This window comes from Strix aluco, chromosome 2 (assembly GCF_031877795.1).
Source record: "Strix aluco isolate bStrAlu1 chromosome 2, bStrAlu1.hap1, whole genome shotgun sequence".
Classification (NCBI taxonomy): Eukaryota; Metazoa; Chordata; class Aves; order Strigiformes; family Strigidae; genus Strix; species Strix aluco.
In genome coordinates, this window is record NC_133932.1 from 95,041,737 (window position 1) to 95,049,974 (window position 8,238).

The window sequence follows — 8,238 nt, forward strand, 5'->3', positions numbered from 1 at the left end:
GATAAATGACGGCTGCTGCACTTTGGCCACAACAACCCCCAGCAGCGCTACAGGCTTGCGGAGGAGTGGCTGGAGACCTGCCAGTCAGAGAGGGACCTGGGGGTGTTGATTGACAGCTGGCTGAACATGAGCCAGCAGTGTGCCCAGGTGGCCAACAAGGCCAATGGTATCCTGGCTTGTATCAGAAATAGTGTGGCCAGCAGGGACAGGGAAGGGATCTTACCCCTGTACTCGGCACTGGTGAGGCCGCACCTCGATTATTGTGTTCTGTTTTGGGCCCCTCACTACAAAAACGACATTGAATTACTTGAGCGTGTCCAAAGAAAGGCAACAAAGCTGGTGAAGGGTCTGGAGCACATGTCGTATGAGGAGCGGCTGAGGGAACTGGGGTTGTTTAGTCTGAAGAGGAGGCTGAGGGGAGACCTCATTGCCCTCTACAACTACCTGAAAGGAGGTTGCAGAGAGCTGGGGATGAGTCTCTTTAGCCAAGTAACAAGCTATAAGAGAAGAGTTAATGTCCTCAAGCTGCACAAAGGAAGGTTTAGAGTGGATATTAGGAAGCATTTCTTTACAGAACGGGTTGTTAGGCGTTGGAATGGACTGCCCAGGGAGGTGGTGGAGTCCCCATCCCTGAGGTGTTTAAGAGTTGGGTTGACATGACTTGGTGTCACCTGCAATCTTACTGAGGGTGCACTCAATCCCCTCATCTAGATCATCAATAAAGATATTAAACAGGATTGGCCCCAAAACCGAGCCCTGGGGACACCACTCGTGACCGGCCACCAACTAGATTTAACTCCATTCACCACAACTCTTTGGGCCCAGCCATCCAGACAGTTTTTTTCCCAGTGAAGCGTGTGCCCATCCAAGCCACGAGCAGCCAGTTTTGCCAGGAGAATGCTGTGGAAAACAGTGTCAAAGGCTTCAGGGTAGACAACATCCAAGAGACACCGATCAAGTTTGCTTCCTGATCTTCTTTCTTTAGTAGCACAAATGTATTGATTTTTTTTCCTCAAAACTCATGTTAAAACTGGACCTTTGAAGGAAAACCTCTGAGGCAAAGGATTTGTTAATATATTCTGAAAGTGTTTCATATCAACCATTTTTGGAAACATTTTACTGGTTAAGTCTAGATGTAAAAAGTGGAAGTATGGCACAATCTCACTTGTAAATGAGTGTGTATTACATCAGAATCCATTTTATATTAATATCCTCCAATATTCCACAGTAAAAAAATTGTGTTAATCTAAACTTTGAAATACTATAATAAGAAACTTGTTTTCTGTGGTATTCATCATCTCAGTAAAGCAGACATCTGCAGATATGCATTATGTATTGCCAGCAGTAATTTATTGGGTTTCAGGGACTTAAGATACCAACACGCATGTTTCTGCATTTTCAAACTTCCTAGGCTTTTGCACTAAACCTAATAGACTACTTTATGCCTTATTTTATCCATTAGTTGTTGCTGATGTTCTTTTATGAAGACTGGACCATAATATCTGGCTAACAACTAAAATTATTATCTTTGTGAATTCTTTACTCCTCCTTCTAGATCTCCCTAAGCATCTGATTCTTTACCTATATTACTTTATTCCTCCTCTTGAAGTATCATTCCATTCATGGAGGACTTTGGGCTCTTCTTGGAGAGCTTTCTCTTGACTTTGTAGGACCTTTTTCTCATCTTGAAGGGGCCTGTTCTCTTGAATTCTCTTTACGGAGGGCAGTTTTTTTCCTCACAAAGAGCTTTCTCCTCTTCCTGAATGGATTGTTTTGAAGAGCCTTAAGCTGCTCCTTAAAGGCCTTGTTTAGGCATGAATGACACCACAAGACAGAATCTGGGCAAGATCAAGGAAGACTACAAAGCCCTTGGGGTGCAAGTGAAAAGTATTGGTGCTCAAGTTATCTTTTCTTCCATTTTACCAGTCAGAGGAAAGGGTGCAGCCAGAAATAGACATATAATACAAATCAACTTCTGGCTTTGTGGCCGATACTGTTGTGAGTGTTTTAGCTTTCATGACAACAGGACATTCTTCAATGACTATAGCCTGTTAGGGAGGGATGGGATCCACCTGTCTAGAAAAGGCAAGGCAATCTTTGGCAGCAGACTGGCCAACTTGGTGAGGTGGGCTTTAGACTGAAGGACTTGAGGGAGAGTGGGGTCCAAAGTGGCCACACTCACGGCATTGCAACCAACTGGTGAATAAGCCAGGCCAACAAGAGCAGTGACAAATGATCCTTAGATGCCTCCCAGGATGAGAATCAGAAGATCAACCACCTCCATTATATGTATACCAATGCACGCAGCCTTGGGAACAATCAGGAGGAACTGGAGCTCTGCACCCAGTCGGAAACTTATGATATCATAAGAATAACTGAAAACTGGTGGGACAACTCACATGACTGGAGGGCCTCAATATATGGCTATAGGCTGTTTTGTAAAGACAGACAGGGAGGAAGAGTTGGAACAGTCATACCCTATGTTAAGGAGAACCTTGATTGTATAGATGTCAGCTATGGTGATTGTGAAAGCCTTGTTGAATGCCTCTGGGTCAAGAACAGAGGGGTCATCTCCAAGGGGAATCTTACAGTAGACCGACCTCCAAAACAAGATGATAAGGCCAAAACAGCCATATTTGGGTCACTTAAGCAAGCCTTGGGTCAACAGAACCTGGTTCTTATGGGTAGTCTCAACTACCCAGATTTCTGTTGGAAGAACAATACAGCAACTCACATGTCATCCATCAAGTTCCTGGAATGCATAGAGGACTGCTTCCTCATACAAACGTTAGATGTGTTAAATAGGAATGAGGCATTGCTGGACTTGTTACTCACAAACCAAGAAATTTCTAATATCTCAGTTAGTAATAGCTTTGCCTGCAGTGATCACAATATTGTGGAGTTTGGGATTTTGCTGAGCACGCTGAAGGTTAGTACTAAGATAAAGGTTTTAGGTTTTAGAAGAGCAAACTTCAACTTGCTCAGAGCTCAGCTGGAAGGGATTCAATGGGAAGCTTCCACGGAGGATAAAGGAGGCAGCAAGAGCTGGGAGTTTTTCAAGAATGCTCTACCAGAAACAACAAAACTGTTCATCCCCTTTAAAGGTAAGGGAAGTAGGCAGAGCAAGAGAACCCCCTGGCTTGACTGTGAGCTTCTGAGTCTGCTCAAAACCAAAAGAGAAGTGTACAAGAGATGGAAAAGTAGACAAATACTCACTGAGAACTAAAAGGACCTCACCAGGGCATGCAGGGATATGGTTGTAAAAGCAAAAGCTCAGCTCAAATTGAAATGTCAACAACTACAAGAAAGGGTTCTTCAGGTACATAAACAACAAGCAGAAACAGAAGGAAAATATTGACCCATTGTTAAACAGGACAAGTGAATTAGATACCAACAATGCTGAAAAGGCAGAGCTTCTCAACATTTTCTTCACCTCTGTCTTTACCAGCACTGTTGGGCCTCAGGCCTTGGAAACAAAAAAACAGGTCGATGCAGACACAAACCCACTGTCAGTGAACGAAGAGTCAGTATGCGAACTATTACAGGAACCTGACCCTCAGAAATCGATGGGCCCTAACTTTATCCACTGGAGGGTGTTAAGAGAGCTAGGTGACGCCATTATGAGGCCATTCTCCATAATCTTTGAGAAGTCGTGGAGACTGGGGGACATCCCAGAAGAATGGAAGAAGGCTAATGTCACCCCCATCTACAAGAAGGGCTTAAAAGAGTGTGGAGGTTTGAACTCAGCTGGCAGTCAGACGCCACGTGGCCGGGCCGGCCGTTCACCTTCCCCTCCCCACTCTGGTAAAATAGGGGAGGAACAAAAGAAGAGAATTCATGGGTTGAGTAAAAAGAAAGAATTTACTAAATATAACAAGAGAACAACAGGAACAATAATAAGTTCAAAAAGGAAACGGGTAAAATGCAGCAGTGGCCTACTGAGCGCAAGGACCGCCCCGCCCCCCCCCCGCAACAAATACCGCCATACCGCCAGACGATGCGCCACAAGAGAGACCCCGAGTGTGAGCCTGGCCCCCTGGACATGACATCACATAGTATGAAATACTCCAATGGAAATTAACTCCATCCTGGTCAAAACCAGGACAAAGAGGATCCAGGAAATTACAGACACATCAGTCTTACTTCAATCCCTGTGAAAGTTATGGAACTAATCCTCCTGGGAGCTATCACAAGGCAAATGAAGCACATGATTGGGAAAAGCCAGCACGGATTCACCAAGGGAAAATTGTGCTTGACAAACCTGATCGCCTTCTATGACAAAGTAAACTGCTTGGCTGATGTGGGGTGAGAGGTGGACATTGTATACTTGGATTTCTCAAAGGCTTTTGATATGGTTCCCCACAGCTTCCTGCTAAAGAAACTGATGCGTTACAGTCTAGACAAGTGGTCTGTGAAGTGGGTGGGGAAAAGGCTGACAGGCCACACCCAGAAGGTGGTGGTGAATAGCTCCTTTTCAAACTGGCAACTTGTCACAAGTGGGTCCCCCAGGGATTAATATTGAGCCCTACACTGTTCAACATCTTCATAAGTGATCTGCATGATGGCATCAAGTGTACCCAGATGAAGTTTGCTGATGGTACCAATCCAAGTGGGGAAGTGGACACTTCGGAAGGGAGAGCCACCCTGTAGGAAGACCTGGATAGGCTGGAAGAGTAGGCTAACAAGAACCTTAGGAAGTTCAGCAAGGACAAGTGTGAGGTCTTGCACCTGGGAAAACATAATCCAGGAGTGCAGCATAGGCTGGGATCTACCCGGCTGGGGAGCAGCTCTGTGGAAAGGGACCTGGGGGTCCTGGTGGCCAACAAGCTCACATGAGTGAACAGTGTGCTGCAACAACAAGGAAAACCAACAGGATGCTGGATTTCATCAACATTCCCAGCAGAGATAAAGAAGTGATTATCCCACTCTACTACAGGCCACACCTGGAATATTGTGTTCAGTTTTGGTCCCTGCTATACAAAAAAGATATAGGTAGGCCAGAGAGGGTCCAGAGGAGGGCCACAAAAATGACCAAAGGACTGGGAAAACTGCCATATGGGGAAAGACTGAGACAATTGGTTTTATTCAACCTTGAAAAGACTTAGGGGAGACCTAACCACTATTGTCCTGGTTTTGTCTGGGATAGAGTTAATTTCCTTGAGCTGAGAGGGGGCACAGCTGGAACGCTGGGCCCAGATTGGCCATTGGAGTATTCCATATCCTGTGACATTATGCTCGGTGTATAAAGGAGGTGGGTTCTCTCTCACTTCCAGTCGGTGTGGTGGGATCTTTGTTCTGTCAGGGTTGCTTCCAGGGGTGGGCTGCGTATCAGTCAGTGGGTGGTGAGCAATCACATTGTGCATTACCCGTTTGGACTTCCTATCGTTACTGTTGTTTTAGTACTATCACTAAACTTTATTTTTTATTTTAACCTATGAGTTTTTCCTTTTTATCCCTCCCCTATTTTTCCGGGCAGGAAAAAGGGTGAATGACAGGCTGCATGATGTTTGGCTGCCAACCAAGTTCAAACCACAACAACCATGTTCCAGTATTTAAAGGGTAACTACAAAGAAGATGAAGACTCTTTTTTTACAAGGACTCACATGGAAAAGATGAGGGGTAATAGGTACAAGCTACTGATGCGGCAATTTCGATTGGATACAAGAGTAACATTTTTCACACGGGGATCAGCCATTGGAATAATCTCCTCAGGGAAGTGGTGGATCCTCAACATTGGACATTTTTAAGACTCAGCTGGACAGGGAGCTGGACAATCTTGTCTAGACCATGCTTTTGCCAAGAAAGTTTGGACCAGATGATCTTTGAGGTCCGTTCCAACCGGGTATTCTACACTTCTATGATTCTATGATTTTCCTTTCATAAAGCTAAAATCTAAATTCATAAAGCTTTATCCTCCATTACAAATGCTCTTTCTTGTCCTTTGAGAGCCTTAATCTCTTCTCTGAGGGCTTTATATTTTTGATGGAGGCCCCTTTGCTGTTTCTTAAGGTGCTTTGTTTCCTTTGAGGAGTCCATATGCTTCTCTTGAAGGATTTTATTCTCTTCCAGAAGGACTTTCTTCTGTCTTTGGATATTTTGATTCTATTGACAATAGGGTTTGTCCTCCATATGAAAAGCTCTGTTCTTTTGCTGAAGGTTTTGATTCTGTTCTCGAAGGGCCTGATTCTCTGTCCAGAGTGCTTGGTTACATTGTGTCATGTGGGAGAAGACAGCACATGGGGACAGCAGAGATAAATTGATGATTTTCCTTAAAAAACCTTTATCCTTTGGGTCAGATATTTTGTCACTTAACTGCACCACTCAGGGACTGTGCTATGGTCCAGATGTGTGATTCCACATTTCATATTCAGTAGTCATGGAACTGAGAATAGAGGTTAAGTGTCCATAGACCCTACTCAACATATAATGAAGTAAATAAATATAGAACTAAATGTGGGGGAAAAAAAGGTAAACCAATACTGATATTTGACAAGTGTGATATATTTTTGCATGTGCAGAAGTATATACAATAAATTAAATTTCACAAGGCTGAGTTAATTATACTGAAGAAACAAGAAGTGATATTTCCTTTTAGCCTTAAATCTTTGGCAATCTTTTTCATGGGCATATAACAAGTGATAGACATTCATGGAGGAATCCAGATTGTTAATGTGTATCTTCAGTTGTAATTTCCTTTGCTTTTCTTTTTAAATTTTTTCCCTTTCTTTTATTTTTAATGTGTCATTAAGTGTTTATTTTTCTGGAACTGTCACCTTACTTACACTTGAATTTGCTGTTAATGCTGTTTCTGTTATAACTATCTTGATCCAGACCAGAGACAGCTTTGAACTTGAGCTTACCTATCTTTCAGAGAAATAAAGACCTATAAAATGTATATATAAAGTGACAAAAGATATCTATAACCCTTTCAGAGGTAGAGCTGGTGAACTCTCTTCAGACTCGATTATATAACTGAAAAAAGGTACAATTAAACAGTTTTTGGTTTTGTTATTCCTTATCCTACCCTGCTAGGAGGATGTTGCATTGTTTAAATTGGAGTAAAAGTACAGGCTAAGTAGGATTTTTAGAAGCTTAATTTCTATACATAGGAGAATATTGTAATATCAGACATGTTTTGGATATACACTTAGTGTTTGCTATGAAGCACTAAATACTTAGCCACTATGCCATTTAATCATACAATTCATATATACAGCTGAATACATATACACGTGTATGTATATAACAAAGAAACTTCCAGATGTTCAAAGAAATGATATTATATCTGTGGAGTATCCAGCAGAAAAATTATGATAAATTAAGGAAATCATACAGTACTTACTGTTGTGTTATCCTTGAATCAGTTTGCTGTCTGGCAGCTCATGGCAGAGCTGTCAGGTGAGGCTATCCTCAATGATGTAATTTCAAAATGCATAGCATCAGCAACACACAGTGAATGGCACTGGAAATCATAAAAGTTGTGACCATCCAAAGATAAGCATAAGTATTTGTAGGGTTAGGATTCTCTAGCAAGAGACTTTGCATTTCTCAATTTTTTTGTAATATTTCTTCATCCGTTATGTTAGTTCAAAACATTATTGTCCAGCTGACTGAATGTTACTTGCCATTGGTATTGATGGCTGCCATGAAATATTTTCTTACTTAGACACTGAAAGCGAACTTTTACTCCTAGCTACCACAGCACAAATCTGGGTTAATTGTATTTGGAGTTATTTCTAAATTACAGAAATTCCATAGGTTAAAAAATATATGGTCTTTATATTATAAAAATCAGACTAGGAGTATGTTGCATTTAAGGTAATGAATTAATTTGGTAAGGGGTGAATCCACTTGCCTTCTAGCTGGTCCTCAGAGATTAGAGGGGCTAGGGGTGGCTGGACTTATCTCTTAATAGGTAGTCAATTAGGGCCATAACTATAGGCCTGACACCAGATGCACGAACAGCCCATGTGCTGTAGGTCCAGTTGCATTCAAGAGAAGCAGTCAGGTTCACAAACAGTACGGTTTATTCTTATGCAACAACTACAATTTCTCTGAGATTGCCTATGATAAATGCACACACTGCAGGTTGGCTATATAGCACTACACACAAAAAACCAATTGCAATCACACACACTTAATTCCTGGTAATCACTCAGCGTAGCTGAGGATCCAAATCTTCCCAAAAGGCATCCCTTCTGGGAGGGGGCAAGGAGCACAAACCCATCGATCTGTCCC

At 42.4% G+C, this 8,238-nt stretch overlaps 1 pseudogene; it reads right to left on the reverse strand.

Annotated features, from left to right (window-relative positions):
- Positions 1 to 1,561: 1,561 nt before the first annotated feature.
- Positions 1,562 to 6,219, reverse strand: LOC141920041 (uncharacterized; annotated as a pseudogene).
- Positions 6,220 to 8,238: the final 2,019 nt, after the last annotated feature.